The 18,605-nt window shown below is 48.5% G+C and overlaps 1 long non-coding RNA gene across 2 annotated transcripts in view; it reads right to left on the minus strand.

Annotated features, from left to right (window-relative positions):
• The window catches only part of LOC134910300 (uncharacterized), a 252,730-nt gene extending 242,392 nt beyond the window's left edge, over positions 1 to 10,338 (minus strand). For both annotated transcript variants that reach the window (XR_010176162.1, XR_010176163.1), the window contains exon 1: positions 10,092 to 10,338. This is a non-coding gene — a long non-coding RNA (uncharacterized LOC134910300). The remainder of the gene's footprint in view (positions 1 to 10,091) is intronic.
• Positions 10,339 to 18,605: the final 8,267 nt, after the last annotated feature.

Consider the following 18,605-nt stretch of genomic DNA (forward strand, 5'->3'; position numbering starts at 1 on the left):
GTCTTACTGGAACCGGCTGGAACCGAAGGAGGCTGATCCGGACAGACGGATGGAACCGGATTGGGTCCGGAAGAGCTTGAACCGGCTGGAACCGGAGGAGTCTTACCGGAATCGCCTGGAACCGAAGGAGGCTGATCCGGACTGACGGATGGAACCGGATTGGGTCCGGAGACAGTTGAATCAGCTGGAACTGATGGAGTCAGAATCCGGTTAGAACCGGAATGAGTGGTATCCGAGTGTTCACTTAGACCATCCTGGATCTGGTCCATGCTGTATGCCAACAGGGTGGTGCTCTCTGAAGACGGCAAACAGGAGTTCATAACTGCATCTGTAGCACAAAAATTTCCATCTGGGAACTTGGCTCTGGATACTTCCCTTCGGGCTGAAATTTCGGTGACCCCTCCTGGGGTTGACAAATCAGACACCTTTCTCAGGGTTGTTTTCTCCAGCACCCATCCTGGGGTTGACAGATCAGAAACTCCTTTTTGAGAAGATTCATATGCCCCTACTAGAGCTTGAACATTGGATACCCCTCCTTGGGCTGTAGACACAGACGCCCCTCCTTGGGCTGTAGACACCAAACTTTGGAGTGGCCCTGACCCCACACTCTGACCACCGTCCGGGTCCATGGGCCTTGGACAAACTGTCAGGATTCTGATTTTGTCTGTCCCCGGCGGGGGCGCTAGTGGGTTAGTGTTGGTGTGACGTAATACACGAGGAGACCGAAGAATAGTCCTGCGCATAGGCGCTGATATTTATAATGTCACAGGGATCACAAAGCAATTGAATAACAGGTGCAGTGGAATGCAATTGCAGTGGAATGCAAAACCAGAAATAACAGGAAATAAATATTCAAAATTAACTGGTAACTATGATTGAAACAAACAGAACTCCGGTAATTGTAAAAAGCACACAGTCTCAGTATAACTCAGGATGAAATAACTTTGGAAAAACAGAACTCTGATAACTGTACAGTCTCTATGAAGCACAAGTCCAGATAGCCTAACGGGCTTAAGCAGGAGACAGTCTCTAAGCAAATAGATGTTAACTGCTGAGATGCACAGATGGTAACTGATAATGAGCAGGGCCGTCTTTTCGTATGGGCTCAATGGGCTCTTGCCCAAGGGCCCCAAGAGAATAAGGGCCCTAGGCTGATAGCTGAGAGTCCCCTCTTTCCAGGGGTACCAGATTTTTGAAAATCGGCTCTGGGGAACCAGAGATATCCGACTTGAAAGCAGTGGACCCCATCCAAGCCTGTTAATTGCTCTTCCCAGCAAGATATTTCGAGTTCTGTCTGACTTTGAGTATTTCTAAGGGTATAAGCCAAAAGCTGGGACTCTCCCCTTTTAGTGGACACTGGCAGCTTGTTTCTACTATGCCCAGAACCAGAGATATCAGCCTTCAAGCAGCTGGTCCCTGCTCCAGCTCCACATGCCTAATATGCAGTTGTATATATTCATTGGTGAATTGCTCTGGCTCCTGAACTCTGATCCCCAAGTACCCAGAACCTTCTGAAAGGTGGGACTCTCTAGTATTTTATTCCATTCAAAGCTAAGAAATATATTTTCAGGAATTTGATATATCTGCAGTCAAGCAAGCTGCCCTCCCACCGTAAAATTATAAATGTTAAGCCCACTCCACTAGCCACCCCTCCCCTACGTATTAAACACCCCCTACCACCCTGGAAGTCATTCAGCCCAATGACCCCTTCTACAGTTTAGCCCCATCTGTGCAGTAAAGGAGTAATTAGCAGAAATCACTGCTTCAGGTCCTACATGCTGAGCAGAAGATAGAACACCACCTACTGCATGCGGGACATCAAAGCTGCTGCTGATAGCTCCTCCCACCCCTACCGCTGGAGCATGGGTAGGGGGCCCAGTGCACTGCTGTGCCCAGGGGCCTACACTGCTGTTAAGACGGCTCTGATAATGAGTGCACAGGTAGATAATGATAAAACACCTGAGGAGAGTCTCTTACTGCTGGTGGATTGTGGCTGGCTGTGGCTGGAGTTTGTAGTTCCACAGGAACACTGGAACAGGGAGATGACTTGGAGATGCCAGAAATAGAAGACTGCTGGAAACAAAGGATTGAAGACTGGAACCTGGAACTGGAAACTGAACTGGAACTGCTGGGACCTGTAGTTCCACAGGTCCAATACACAGGGGTATCTCTGCAGACAGATGACTGCAAACAGGAGACGCCTGTTCACAGAATGTGACGTGTTGTCCAAGGCCATGAGACTGAGCAAGGAACTGGAGTTTATACACCTTGGTCTGTGATGATTGGATGATCTCTGTGAGAACACACCCTGCTGGATTGGGTGTTCAGATCAGCTGTGAGTTAGCTGAAGCACTGTGTACTCCAGGCTGCAGTAGACTGAAAACTGGAACTGGAACAGAACTGAACTGCTGGAACCTGTAGTTCCACAGTAGTGATGCGACGGACAATGCAGATTCCTGACACTGAAATTGGTAGTGACAGTCCTGCACTGCAAATCTCAGGAACGCCTGATGGGGAGGGGAATATTGGAACATGAAGGTATGCATCCTTTATGTCCAGGGACACCATCCAATCCCCCCCCCTCCAGGCTGGCGATGACCGCCCGGAGTGATTCCATTTTGAACTTGAACCTTTTCAAGTACAAGTTCAGAGATTTCAGGTTTAAAATGGGCCTGACCGAACCGTCCGGTTTCGGGACCACAAACAGGGTTGAATAATATCCCTCTCCCTGCTGGAGATGAGGAACTGTGACAATCACCTGTTGAACATACAATTTTTGGATTGCTGTCAACACTGACTCGAATTCTAGCCTGTATCCCTGAGCAACAATCTCTACTGCCCAGGGATCCACCTGCGATTGAACCCAGGCGTGGCTGAAAAACCGAAGACGAGCCCCCACCAGATCTGCCTCCCCCCGGGAAGCCCCAGCGTCATGCGGTGTACTTTGCAGACGCAGGGGAGGACTTCTGCTCTTGGGAACTAGCTGTGTGCAGCTTTTTTCCCCTGCCTTTTCCTCTGGTAACAAAGGACGATCCCCGCACCTTCTTGTTTTTATTGGAACGAAAGGACTGCATTTGATAATGAGGTAAAAAGTAGTATGCTGCGGGGGGACATAAGGTAAGAAATTCGACTTACCAGCCATAGCCGTAGAGACAAGGTCCGAGAGGCCGTCTCCAAACAACTTCTCCCCCTTGTACGGCAAGGACTCCATGTGCCGCTTAGAATCGGCATCTCCCGTCCACTGCCGGGTCCACAGGAGTCGCCTAGCAGAAATAGACATAGCATTTATTCTGGAGCTTAATAAACAAATGTCTCTCTGAGCATCTCTCATATACAAGGCAGCATCTCTGATATGCTCTATGGTCATTTGAATGGCATCCCTATCTAAGGTGTCAATCTCCGCAGATAAGGAATCTGCCCATGCCACAACCGCACTACAAACCCAGGCCGACGCCATAGCCGGTCTAGCAATAGTACCGGAGTGAGTGTAAATGTGCTTCAAGGTAATTTCCTGCCTGCGATCAGCCGGTTCCTTGAGGGAAGCCGTATCCTGAGAAGGCAGTGCCAACTTTTTGGACAAGCGTGTCAGCGCCTTGTCCACCTTTGGTGAAGATTCCCAGCGTATCCTATCAGTTTGTGGAAAAGGATACGCCATAAGAATCCTTTTGGGAACTAGTGGTCTCCTATCTGGAGAGTCCCAAGCCTTTTCGCACAATTCACTTAATTCAAATGATGATGGAAAAGTGACTTCAGGCTTTTTCTCTTTATACATGTGTACCCTCGTGTCAGGGACAGGGGGTTCCTCAGTAATATGCAAAACCTCTTTAATGGCCATAATCATGTACCGAATACCTTTTGCCACCTTCGGCTGTAATTTTGCATCTTCATAGTCGACACTAGAGTCACAATCTGTGTCGTATCTGTGTCATCGATCTGGGATATGGTGCGCTTCTGAGACCCCGACGGGCCTTGCGCCACAGGGACAGGCATGGACTGGGTACCTGACTGATCCCTAGCTTCTGCCTTGTCTAACCTTTTATGCAATAGATTGACATTTGCATTCAAGACATTCAGCGTATCCACCCATTCCGGTGTCGGCGTTGCCGACGGCGACCTGACATTCAAACACTCCCCCTCCACAGTAAGCGAGCCTTCCTCGTCAAACATGTCGACACACGCGTACCGACACACTTCACACACACAGGGAACCCCATTTCTGAAGACAGTATCCCTGTCAAGGCCCTTTGGAGAGACAGAGAGAGAGTATGCCAGCACACACTCCAGCGCAATAACCCTGGAGACCAACACAAAATGTTTTTCCCCAGCAGCGCTGTGTAATATGTAAACCGCCAATTATGTCCCCCCCCCCCCCTCTCTTTTAAGCACCCTTTCACCGTGTAAGCAGGGGAGAGTCCGGGGAGCTTCCTCCCAGCAGTGCTGTGGAGAGAAAATGACGCTGGTGAGTGCTGAGGGAAAAGCCCCGCCCCCTCGGCGGCGGGCTTCTGTCCCGCTCAAACTTAGTAAAATATGGCGGGGGCTCTTTTATATACATGTACAGAGCCCACCTGTACATGTATATAGTCTTTTTGCCATGCAGAGGTTTATATTGCTGCCCAGGGCGCCCCCCCCCCCCCCCTGCGCCCTGCATTCTTACAGTGACCGGAGTGTGTGAGGTTTATGGGAGCAATGCTGCAGTGCTGTGCGTTACCTCAGTGAAGCTGAAGGCTTCTGCCGCCTGAGACGTCTTCTGACTTCTGTACTTCTGGCTCTGTGAGGAGAACGGCGGCGCGGCTCCGGGGGTGGACGCCCAGTTCACCCCCTCTGGATCTAATGGTGTCCAGTAGCCGAGGAAGCAGAGCCTATCTTTGACAAGAAGGTCTGCTCCTCTCTCCTCAGTCCCTCGATGCAGGGAGCCTGTTGCCAGCAGTGCTCCCTGTGAAAAAGTAGTAAAAAGTAGAAAGAAAAATCCAAACAAAAATGCTTTCAGGCAGAGAACTCTGGAGAGCTCTCTGCAGTGCACCCATCTTGCTCTGGGCACAGTATAAAACTGAGGTCTGGAGGAGGGGCATAGAGGGAGGAGCCAGTGCACACCCAGAATCCAAAGCTTTCTTAAAGTGCCCTATCTCCTGCGGAGCCCGTCTATTCCCCATGGTCCTTACGGAGTCCCAGCATCCTCAAGGACGTTAGAGAAAGCTTGTCTTCCTTCTCAAGTATCACAGCCGTTAATATTTATTTAATCTGAAACTTGTGTAGACTCTATCAGTGTTACTGGCAATACAATATATAATTTGACAAGTTGAGGCCTGTAAGAAAGAACAAGGATTTGGTGTTGCAAAATGTAGCCAGTTATACAAAGCCAGGCATAGTATAAACACATACAGGCCCTGATGCAGCTTCAGTTGCAAATGTACGAAAATCATACGGGGCTATTTTTGGATAACTGTCCATGACAGCGGCGGGCGGCGGAGGGTGGTGGTAATGCAGCGTTACAGGGGGGGGGGGGGGGGGGGGTGCTCCAGACAAGGCACCCCCCCCTGCGTTACTTATGAGGTAATGTAATAACCTCCGATTTTTAAAAGGTGAGTTTCCAATGAGTTTCAAGTCGCAGTATGCAATAGAATGAGACTAGAGGCAAAGGGGTAAATTTACTAAGATGGGAGTTCTATTTAAGATGGGATTTTGCCCATAGCAACCAATCAGATTCCACTTCTCATTTATCTAGCACCTACTAGAACACAGGTTCTCAAACTCGGTCCTCAGGACCCCACACAGTGCATGTTTTGCAGGTTTCCTCACAGAATCACAAGTTAAATAATTAGCTCCACATGTGGACCTTTTAAAATGTGTCAGTGAGTAATTAATACACCTGTGCACCTGCTGGGTTACCTGTAAAACATGCACTGTGTGGGGTTCTGAGGACTGAGTTTGAGAACCTGTGTACTAGAAGATAATACCTGGATTCTGATTGGTTGCTATGGTCAACATCCCATTTTAAATAGAACTCCCATCTTAGTAAATTTATCCCAAAGTCACCAGAAACCCACTCTCCAGTGGATACAAATCATCATCCTGTGTTTTGTAATCCCAAACTTGCAAGTCATCAAATGTAACAGCTTGCAATTTGTAAAGTTGCCAGAAAAACTCACAGAATTATACCACTTTCAGACAGTAATCTCAGAGCAGGTGAGAAAATATGTGGATTCGCCGATCCACATGTTTTTTGCTCCAGCTGAATTTTTCGCCTAGGCAAAAAAAATCCCTGCTATTGCATAGGGTGAATCCCCATTCGCCTGAAAGAATAGCGAAAAGTCCAGTTTTGTGCGCCTAGGCGAACAAAAAACTGACCTAATGGAATACCCCTTTGTGTTTTTAGGGTTGCAGGTGTGTGTCCACCCATACTGCCTGGTAACTATGGTTACAATTGGAAGAACAAAGACAAAAAAAATTTTTGTTGGGGAGCACTCAATTCAGTGGCGTAACTACTGCCCCCGCAGTCCTCGCGGTGGCTTGGGGGCGAGGGGCTGCGGGGGCGCCACTGATTTAGAACAGATTGACATGCGGACGAGCGTCCGCATGTCAATCTGCGATCTCCTCTCCCTCCTTGCTGCGGTGCCTGCTCCCCCTGCTCCCCCGGCTCTCCCCCCCCCTATGTGTTGGAGGGACACGAGCGCATCGCGCGTCTCTCCTGTGTCCCTCCTGGCTCTCCCCCGGCCGGTCTAAAGGAAGCAAGTGCCGTTCTTTGTGAGCTCTGATTGGCTCACGAACGGCACTTCCTTTATTAGACAGCTGGGGGAGAGCCAGGAGGGACACAGGAGAGACGCGCGATGCGCTCGTGTCCCTCCAACACATAGGGGGGGGCCGGAGGAGCAGGCACTGGGGCATATACCCGGCACTGGGGACATATACCTGGCACTGGGGGGCATATACCTGGCACTGAGGGCATGTACCTGGCACTGGGGGGCATATACCTGGCACTGGGGGCATATACCTGGCACTGGGGGCATGTACCTGGCACTGGGGGGCATATACCCGGCACTGGGGGGCATATACCTGGCACTGGGGGGGCATATACCCGGCACTGGAGGCATATACCTGGCACTGGGGGAAAAGCAGGCACTAGGGGGGAATATCTGGCACTGGGGGCATGTACCTGGCACTGGGGGCATATACCCGGCACTGGGGGGGCATATACCCGGCACTGGGGGCATATACCTGGCACTGGGGGGGGCATATACCCGGCACTGGGGGCATATACCTGGCACTGGGGGGGAAGCAGGCACTGGGGGGGAATATCTGGCACTGGGGGCATATAACTGGCACTGGGGGGGGCATATACCTGGCACTGGGGGCATATACCTGGCACTGGGGGGGAATATCTGGCACTGGGAGAATATCTGGCACTGGGGGGGCATATACCTGGCACTGGGGGCATATACCTGGCACTGGGGGGGCATATACCTGGCACTGGGGGAATATACCTGGCACTGGGGGGGCATATACCCGGCACTGGGGGCATATACCCGTGACTGGGGGGGGCATATACCTGGCACTGGGGGGGGAAGCAGGCACTGGGAGGGAATATCTGGCACTGGGGGCATATGCCTGGCACTGTGGGGGAATATCTGGCACTGGGGGCATATACCTGGCACTGGGGGGGGGGGGGAATATCTGGCACTGGGGGGTCATATACCTGGCACTGGGGGCATATACCTGGCACTGGAGGGGGGGGATATCTGGCACTGGGGGCATATACCTGGCACTGGGGGGGAATATCTGCCACTGGGGGGGAAGCAGGCACTGTGGGGGAATATCTGGCACTGGGGGGGGGGGGGCATATACCTGGCACTGTGGGGGAATATCTGGCACTGGGTGCATATACCTGGCACTGTGGGGGAATATCTGGCACTGGGTGCATATACCTGGCACTGTGGGGGAATATCTGGCACTGGGAGCATATGTGGCACTGGGAGCACGGCCCTAGCAACAAGCACTACCCCCTAGCAACGAGCAGGACACCCAGTGCATGAAACCCCTGGCAACGAGCATGACACCCTGAGCATGAAAACCCCTGGCACCGTGCATGGAACCAAGAGCATGAAACCCCTGGCAACGAGGAGGTAATTTAAAAGTAATTAGAAGCCTTACTGTAGGACTTAATGTGTAATGGGCATTACGGTGTGTGGCATAATGTATCACGGACATTGCGGTGTGTGTCATAATGTATCAGGCATTACGGTGTGTTGTATACTATATCACGGGCATTGTGGTATGTGGTATAATGTCTCAGGATCATTGTGGTGTGTGTCATACTGTGTCACAGACATTGTATGTGCTATAATGTATCAGGGGCATTGCAGTGTGTAGCATAATGTATAACTGGCATTGCGATTCCTGTCATAATGTGTCACAGGCATTACAGTGTGTGGCATAATGTGTCGGGGGCATTACGGTGTGTGGCATAATGTGTCGGGGGCATTACGGTGTGTGGCATAATGTGTAGGGGGAATTACGGTGTGTGCATATTGTGTCATGTGCATTATTGTCAGTGATCGCAAAAACGCGCCATGGCGCGTATTTTACCCAGAAACAGCCGCCCGGGACTCACATTTAGAAGATGAGCGGGTCCCACAGGACGCGCTCATCTGAATATGTGTTTGCATGTGTTAAGCCTGTCAGCGGAATGCAGGAGGTGACTGGCTGTTTCCTCGGCCAATCACCTCCTGTAGTCTCCATCCAATCACAGCCTGCAGCATCTCCCGCTTTGAATCCTGCTCCCCGCCAGCACATGAATCTGTGCTGCAGGGCTGACAGAATGGCCCCGCTCATCCGGCTCCACTGCCGCTCTGCCGCCAGCACCCTCCTCTGCGACTGGGAGTACAGCTCCGGATCTGCCCGCCGCCACCCCCCTACCCGGGACCCGCTCAACGCCCCACCGAGACCCGACAACTACCTTCCAGCAGGAGCAGTCCGGGCTGCGCAGCTCCCGCTGTAGGTAAGCAGTAGACAGTGCTGCATCGCCCCGCTTCACCTGGAGTAGCTGGTGCAGATGCGGGATGTCCGGGGGCTGCAAGCTCCGTGTGTGCAATGTGAGGCCGCTCAGAGTGTCAGGGCCTCACTGACACCATTTTTCTGACAGCACAGTGCAGTGAGTGCACTGGCACAAGTAGCCAGCCGGCGCCGCAGCATGAAGGAGCTATCTGTGAAATCGCAAGCAGAGGCTGGCAAGAAGGAGCTCCTCCGATCGCTTCCCCTGACGGGCTGGCCACTGCTAAATATACCAGTATATCAGTACAACTGTGCAGTGACACTGACTTTCCCATTGCACCTGGGGCTCCACTACTTTGACACAGTTGGAACTGATTATCGGTATATTTAGCAGGGCCGAAACTAGGATTCTTGTCACCCGGGGCAAAACAGTAATCCGGCGACACCGCATACTAAGAAAGCAGTCGCAGCGGCGACCGCAAGAAGATTGACAGGAGGAAGGCGTTCTGGGGGGTGTCAACTCACCATTTCCCAAACGTGGAGATCCGAACGCAGGTGTGTCCAGGCGTTTGGCGGGCGGATGTCTGATGTCAATTCCGGTACCTTCATCGCTAGATCCCTCGCACAGGGTAAGTAGGTCTAGGGCTGGTCTTGTTTTACACAAAACTTTTTTAGCATAACAGGGCTGCACAAGCGATCACAACCTTGCTATGCTAAAATACACTCCCCCATAGGCGGTGTCTAGTTGATTGCTACGTGCGATCAACTCGGAATGACCCCCCTTAGTTAGACATTTGGGCTACAGATGAAGTTAAAAAGGAAATAATACCCCATACATTGATACATATGTAAAATCACACACATACATACTGTCACACATCTAAACACATACACGCACGCATACATTCATTCACTCACGTACATAGTCACACACCTGTATACATACATAGTCACACATACATACATACATACATACATAGTGACACACAAGCACGCATACAGATATGTAGTGACACACCTATTTACATACAGTCACACACATGCACAACACATTTATACACACACACATATAGTAGTTGCACACACACATACAGTGTCACACTCACTATTTAGGCTTTGGTGTGTGCTGCTGCTGCTCCTCTCCCCTCCTCTCTTCGATGGTGCTGTCTGGCTTGGTACTGAGCAAATTGCCGTGTAGCTCCGCCCCCTTTTCGGACCATTCATTTTTCCAGCTCAGCAGTGCAATAGTGCACTGCTGCGGTTATCAAAGGCAGCAGGGGGGGCTGGGGTAACTTGTTCCATGTGCCCCGTTTTAGGGCACAACAGGCAGCACACGACAGTCAGCATAGAAGAAACTGAAAGTAAACTACAGCTCCCGCAGCAAGGGCTTCTGGGAGCTGTAGTTTATTTTCCGTTTCATCACACACAGCCTGGACTGCTTTGTGCTGCTCCGACGAAGGGACCTGTGCGCATCGGGACTCGGAGGGGGTGTAAGCGTTGCGGCGCCCCCTCCAATCCGGCGCCCAGGTCACATGCCCCCCTAGCCCCTCCTTAGTTACGGCTCTGTATTTAGCAGTGGCCAGCCCGTCAGGGGAAGCGATTGGACGAGCTCCTTCTTGCCAGAGAACAGCCTCTGCTTGCGATTTCACATAGAGCTCCTCCAGGCTGCGGCTACTACAGGCGCAGGCTGGCTACTTGTGCCAGTGCACTCACTGCACTGTGCTGTCAGAAAAAATGGTGAGTGTCAGTGAGTTGCTGCTGGGGGCGGAACCACTTGTGTCAAACGGCCCCTTCGTGCAACTGGAGGTGATAAGTGAGTGGTTACTGCAATGTGCCTCAGTGCTCTACCAGGCGCATTGTGTATAATAACGTGTTCTACCTGGCGCAATGTGTATAATAACGTGTTCTACCTGGCGCAATGTGTATAATAACGTGTTCTACCTGACGCAATGTGTATGATAACTTGCTCTACCTAGCGGCAATGTGTATGATAACTTGCTCTACCTAGCGGCAATGTGTATGATAACATGCTCTACCTGGCGCAATGTGTATGATAACGTGCTCTACCTGGCGCAGTGTGTATAACGTGTTCTACCTGGCGCACTGTGTATGATAACGTGCTCTACCTAGCGGCAATGTGTATGATAACGTGCTCTACCTGGTGCAAAGTGTATGACGTGCTGTACCTGGTGCAAAGTGTATGACGTGCTGTACCTGGTGCAAAGTGTATGACGTGCTGTACCTGGAGCAAAGTGTATGACGTGATCTACCTGGATCAGTGTGCATAGGAGGTTCTACCTGGTGCAATGTGTATAAGCGCCACTACTGTGTGGTGTAATGTGAATTGACACTATTATGTGGCCACGCCCCTTCCCTATGAAGCCACGCCCCTAAAATTTTGCGGCGCGCCTGCGGCGCGCACTACCTGTTCTTTGTGGTCTAAGTGGTCTGACCCCAATTCACTTTCTGCCTAAGGGCACCAAAATGTCTAGTTACAGCTCTGGTGCAGGGTGTCCTGCATGCTACACAGCCCAGCAGCATTGTCACCCCATCCCCCCCATCTTGCAACACTTTTGTAGTGTCCAAACAAGATTAAAATTAATAAGAACCTTCATTCCGATGGGACCCAGAAAAAGACCGGTAGGACCCCAATTTTTAAAAGTGAAGGGTCCCTGGGACTTACTTTTTTTTTGGCTCAGCGCGATCACTGATTGTGTGTGGAATAATGTCTAAGGGCCATTGCAGTATGTGGAATAATGTATACTGGGCATTACAGGTTGAGTATCCCATATCCAGATATTCCAAAATACGGAATATTCCGAAATACAGACTTTTTTGAGTGAGAGTGAGATAGTGAAATCTTTGTTTTTTGATGGCTCAATGTACACAAACTTTGTTTAATACACAAAGTTATTAAAAATATTGTATTAAATGACCTTCAGGCTGTGTGTATAAGGTGTATATGAAACATAAATGAATTGTGTGAATGTAGATACACTTTGTTTAATGCACACAGTTAGTAAAAATATTGTCTAAAATGACCTTCAGGCTGTGTGTATAAGGTGTATATGAAACATAGATGTATTCTGTGCTTAGACTTGGGTCCCATCACCATGATATCTCATTATGGTATGCAATTATTCCAAACTACGGAAAAATCCGATATCCAAAATACCTCTGGTCCCAAGCATTTTGGATAAGGGATACTCAACCTGTACTATAAGGAGGAAAAATGACAAATAATGTAAGGGGCATGAATCAGGATTATTTTTCTTTCCTGTGGTGGCCAACGTCTGGGCGTGCAGGTTGCAAAACTGGGGTATAAGGTAGTCTTTTCCTGCAATGCCACGCCCTCCACGTAAAGCCACGCCCATTTCGACAAAGCCACACCCCTTTTTGCCAGCGCGTGCCGCAGGCAATTACGGGGTGTATGGGGGGGGGGGGGGCGCCGAAGGATTTTTTGGCTTGGGGGAGAAAAATTTCTAGTTACGCCACTGACTCAATTGTAATAATAAAGTGTGAATAGATAAATACTTTAATATAAAACTTAACTTTTATTTGTTCCCTAAGATAAAAATTGTTATATCGTAGAATCATAACAACTTGATTGCCTTTTAAACAAATAAGGTTCAAGATCAAGGAGATGAATATTTGGGTGAAAATATCACTAAAGTATATTCAATGATTCCTATTAAACTTTAACAATAGAAAGGAATTGTACTAACTATGGTTACCAGGAACTGAAGACTGTGGGGGTCATTCCGAGTTGATCGCTAGCTGCCGTTGTTTGCAGCGCGGCGATCAGGCTAAAAATCGTCATTTCTGCGCATGCGTGTGCACTGCAATGCGCAGGCACATCGTACAGGTACAATGAGCATCGTGGGTTTGCACAGAGTCTAACGAACATTCCAGTCGCATGGCCGAACGCAGGAAGATTGACATGTAGTGGGCGTTTCTGGGTGGCAACTGACCGTTTTCAGGGAGTGTTTGGTAAAACGCAGACATGGCTGAAAAAACGCAGGCGTGGCTGGGCGTTCGCTGGGCGGGTGTGTGACGTCAAAAGCCGTCCCTCCATCGTTAGAATCAACACACACGAAGAGTAACTACAGGACTGGTCTTGTTTTGCACAAAAAGATTTTGCAGGCGCTCTGCTGCACAAGCGTTTGCACTTCTGCAAAGCAAAAATACACTTCCCAGTGATCGACGACAATGCATTTGCACGGCTGCTAAAAACTGCTAGTGAGCGATCAACTCGGAATGACCCCCTGTGTGCCTAATTCAGAGTTGATCGCAGCAGCAAATTTGATAGCAGTTGGGCAAAACCATGTGCACTGCAGGGGGGGGGGGCAGATATAACATGTGCAGAGAGAGTCAGATATGGGTGTTGTGTTCAAACCGAAATCTAAATTGCAGTGTAAAAATAAAGCAGACAGTATTTACCCTGCACAGAAACAAAGTAACCCACCCAAATCTAACTCTCTCTGCACATGTTATATCTGCCCCCCCCCCCCCCCTGCAGTGAACATGGTTTTGCCCAACTGCTAACAAATTTACTGCTGCGATCAACTCTGACCTTGCCCACTTAGGATACTAGGGTGTTTCATCTATATGTCAGGTAAGAATTCAGTTGTTTTATTTAATATTGTTATCAAATAGTGTTGTTTATTCTGACACAGTGGACTGTATCAGTGTTAATGCACATGAATCTTTTTGATTATTTGCATATTTGATTTTTTGTGTATATAATATTGTTATGGTTTTATAGTAATATATATATATTATTATAGATAAAATGTTTCTTTCATTTATTCAAAATAACTGTTTGGTCAATAAACCATGGGATTGCAGGATTGATTGCATGACCTTATTTGGCCATTAACCATTTAAATAGCTGTAACTTGTTAGGTCCCTTTCACACTAGCCGGCACGAACCGGCATGGCAAACTCTCGGATAGCTTTTTGCCCTGCTGGGATTGTAGTGAATACAAAAGTCCATCGGTCCTTTCACACGGCACGGACACGGCCGTGTTGCAGGCGGAAATATCCACTGAATAGGACGGCAGCCGTCCATGAAGGCAGTGGAAGGGACTGTGTGTGTGAATGACCTCTTTCACACATACTGGGTTTTTTGTGCCGCTGTTGCTGCACATGCGCTCAGAACAGGGCGGGTGCCACCATTAGGCAGCTTTAGGCAGCTGCCTATGGGCGCCGGCCGCTAGAGGACGGCATGCTCCAGTCAGTTAAATTCTTTTTTTCTTTAAATGTTGCTAGTTTGGACTGGGGGTGGCCGCGGCGAGGGTCTGGCCGTCGCTCACCTCACCTCCTGCAGTCTATTGGTCTCTTCAAGTCCCGTGGCCACCCGGACTGCCTGTTAGGCTGTGCGTCCCCAGCATTGACATGCCGTGCGCTCCTCCTGTGTGGTGCCCGCCCCCTGGCCTGCTCGAGGAGCAGGGCTGTTAGGGCCAGGCTGAGGAGAGAGACTTCCCGCTTCTTAGAACACATCAGCACTGGGAACCGGAACATCCTCCCTGCGCACTCCCAGCCGGCAGTTCCCTGTCCCTCCCCCGGCTGTTGCTGTAGTGGCTGATCCTGACGGGTGGAGCAGAGCTTCTTCTAGCCGCTGAGCAGCCATCACACCCAGGGCCAGATTAACAATGGGGCGGATGGAGCTCCAGCTCCAGGCCTCCACATAAAAATAGTCCATCATCATTACGGTATGATCAATAGCCACCAGCTGACCACATGGTCAGCTATAAATCATAACTATTAAGATTGTATTTCTATTTTTCTTACAAAATGATGTATTTTTTTTAAATATTTTTACATATGTAGGGAGACATTGGAGCTGATAGTGTAGGGGATGTAAATGCCCACATAGCTCTCACCACACCAACACAGCACTGATCACACCTCCCCTGTTTCTCACAATAGGCCCTTGAATATTTTCAGCTCCAGGCCCATGTGGCTCTTAATCCGACCCTGGTCACACCAGCCGCAGCTACTGTACCACAAGTGATCTAGAGCTGGGCACATAAAGCAAGCACAGCGGATGACATCTGCTGCCCGTGCTCATGACAGCCTGCTGCACAGTGTGAGGTGGCGCTAGGTGAGCACTACTGGGTGCACTGTTTGTGTGTATGTGTATGAGATTGGGTGATAGTGGGTGACAGCTGTGTATGGGTGACAGTGGGTGACTGCTGTGTATGGATGAGAGCTGTGTATGGGTGACAGTGGGTGACTGCTGCGTACAGGTGACAGTGGGTGACAGCTGTGTATGGGTGACAGTGGGAAGCATTTACCTAACCGACGGGATCCCGAACAGGGACACTCTGCCGGCATCAACCTACCGACTGCCGGCATCCCGAACGTCCTGACAATGGGGGGGAGGGGGGAAGGTTAGGTTTAGGGTGGAGAAGGAGGGTTAGGGGGAAGAGCAGGGAGGTTAGGGACCAGCGAGGGAGGATTAGGGTTAGGCATCACCATTGTGTAGATATTTTTATACAACAGAGGGATCTGCTGATGTATAATGCAACGCAGAAAAGAAAATAATAATAAATAAAAGAGGAGGAAATGAGGTGGGGAGGTAGGCTGAAGTTTTGCCTATGGTGCCAAGAAACCTTGCACCGGCCCTGGCTCAGAATTAAACACGGCTTATAGCCATTGTGTGTGAAAAGCACTGCCGAACAGCAAAAAAATTGACAACTTTTGTCCGGCTCTTTGCCGTCCGGTCAAAACCGGCGTGTGTGAAACAGAAGAAGCTGTATGTGTTACACTGTCCACTGGCAGCATGGTGCAGTGTTAAGGTGACACATGAATGTGACTGTTGCTGTAATATAGCTGACGGTGTATTTTGGTATAATGGATGCAGAGTAATATGGCTGGCAGTGTAGTGAGGTACTTTAATATGGCTGCCAGTGTAGTGTGGAATTGTTATATGGCTAGCACTGTAGTGTGTGCAGCGTAATATGGCTGGCAGTGTATTGTGTGCAGCGTAATATGGCTGGCAGTGTAGTGTGTGCAGTGTAATATGGCTGGCAGTGTAGTGTGTGCAGTGTAATATGGCTGGCAGTGTAGGGTAGTGCTGTAATATTGCTGTTAGTGCAGTGAGTGTAAAGTAGCATTGGGTGTGATATGGCTGACAATGTGGCATGCTAAGTTGATGCTGTCAGTGCCAGCATCAATGGTGACCTAGGGCTGGATTTAATTAGCAGCAGTAATTTACCATGCGGGAAAAAAGGTGGTCTTGGGCTATTTCATTACATTCAATTACGCGTTAATCCATAGGTTTTGAGAAAAGCACCCAGAGCTATGGGTTAACATTAGAGATGTGCACTGGAATTTTTTGGGGTTTTGTGTTTTGGTTTTGGATTCGGTTCCGCGGCCGTGTTTTGGATACGGACGCGTTTTGGCAAAACCTCCCTGAAACTTTTTGTCGGATTCGGGTGCTTTTTTTTAAAAAAAACCTCAAAAACAGTTTCAATCATAGAATTTGGGGGTAATTTTGATCCTATAGTATTATTAACCTCAATAACCACAATTTCCACTCATTTCCAGTCTATTCTGAACACCTCACACCTCACAATACTATTTTTAGTCCTAAAATTTGCACCAAGGTCGCTGGATGACTAAGCAAAGCGACCCAAGAGGGCGGCACAAACACCTGGCCCATCTAGGAGTGGCACTGCAGTGTCAGACAGGATGGCACTTCAAAAAAATTGTCCCCAAACAGCACATGATGCAAAGAAAAGAGAAAAAGAGGTGCACTGTGGTCGCTGGACAGAATCACTGGAAGAAAATGACAAAATCACTGGAATTATTCATTCTAATCAATGGTATTATTGGTCCAAATCACTGGAAGAAAATGACAAAATCACTGGAATTATTCGTTCTAATCAATGGTATTATTGGTCCAAATCACTGGAATTATTCGTAAACGTTTGTAGAAAGTCACTGCTTTCTGATTACAGAAATGCTCAGATATTCCTGCGAATCCACAATCCCTTCCCAGAGGAAAAAGAAATTGACAAACCGTTGTTTGAGAACGTTTGTTCTCTTTCCCTTACAAAGGAACAAACCACTTTCCAAGAAGACTGACGTTTTTGGGATTATGGAGACATAATGTTTTTGAATATAAATCCTAAAGCAGGTGGTGTATTAGAGCAAAAGAGTGCAAGAGACCAGCCATGCAGTTTCTGAAATATTATGACAAAATGTTACTGTATTTCATAAGCACTCATTCCTAACTCTGCTAAGTACTGTTTGGTATACTGTATCTGGCTTCCATGAGGTAGTTGTCCATTAATTCAGCTTCCATTGACTTTTTGAAAGCGGTAGACGTTATCGATTTTTTTATTTTATTTTTTTCCCCCTATTTTTAATTTTCTCCTGCATAGCCCAGTAAAATGTTGCAATGTTAAGTATTGACTTGTGCCTTCTGGGGGTCCACTTCTTCACCAAACCCAGCCAAATCTCATCCTAACCCTCTGTTCCACGTTCTCTATGTACCCCATCTGTGTCACCCATGTCTGTCTACCCCTCCCCTTTAGATTGTAAGCTGTCACAAGCAGGGCCCTCTTCCCTCATGTGCTTATCCTTTGTCTTACTTTAATCATCTTCAACTATACCACATCCAGCAGTCTTCTGCCACCTGATACTTATTCCAGTGTCATCTGCTGATGTAACTATGTGTATTTACCCTGTACTTGTCCTATACTGTCATCAACTGCAAGTTGCTGTTTTCCTGTTTGATTATTTATGTACTTTGTAATTGGGTGCTGCAGAACCCTTGTGGTGCCATATAGATAAAGGATAATAATAATAATAATAATATAGGGTGTATAATAGAGATGAGCGGGTTCGGTTCCTCTGAATCCGAACCCGCCCGAACTTCAGGTTTTTTACACGGGTCCGAGCAGGCTCGGATCTTCCCGCCTTGCTCGGCTAACCCGAGCGCGCCCGAACGTCATCATCACGCTGTCGGATTCTCGCGAGGCTCGGATTCTATCGCGAGACTCGGATTCTATATAAGGAGCCGCGCGTCGCCGCCATTTTCACACGTGCAATGAGAGTCATAGGGAGAGGACGTGGCTGGCGTCCTCTCCGTTTAGAGAAGAGAGAGACACAGTATTTTCGGGGAGCATTATTAGGAGGAGTACTACTGTATACTACTATACTACTTGCTGAAGTGATATTTATAGATTAGATAGTGTGACTGTAAGTGTATTATCTGACTTGTGGGGGAGACACTGACAGTGGGGAGCAGTTAGAGTCTGAGAGCAGGACTCAGGAGTACATATAACGTACAGTGCACACTTTTGCTGCCAGAGTCAGTGCCACACTGCCATTGTTGTGACCACACTGACCACCAGTATAATAATATATTTTGTGATTGTCTGCTTAGGCCTCGGAGTACTAGTTGCAAGTTGCAATGTGACCTGTCCTGAAGTGACCACCAGTTTAATAATCAATCACCACCAGTTTAATATATATATATATATATATAATTGTATATAATATATATATATATATATATATATATATATAATATTGTATACCACCTACCCGTGGTTTTTTTTTTTTCATTCTTCTTTATACATACTACTATAGTAGCTTACTGTAGC

This window comes from Pseudophryne corroboree, chromosome 4, assembly GCF_028390025.1.
Source record: "Pseudophryne corroboree isolate aPseCor3 chromosome 4, aPseCor3.hap2, whole genome shotgun sequence".
NCBI lineage: Eukaryota > Metazoa > Chordata > Amphibia > Anura > Myobatrachidae > Pseudophryne > Pseudophryne corroboree.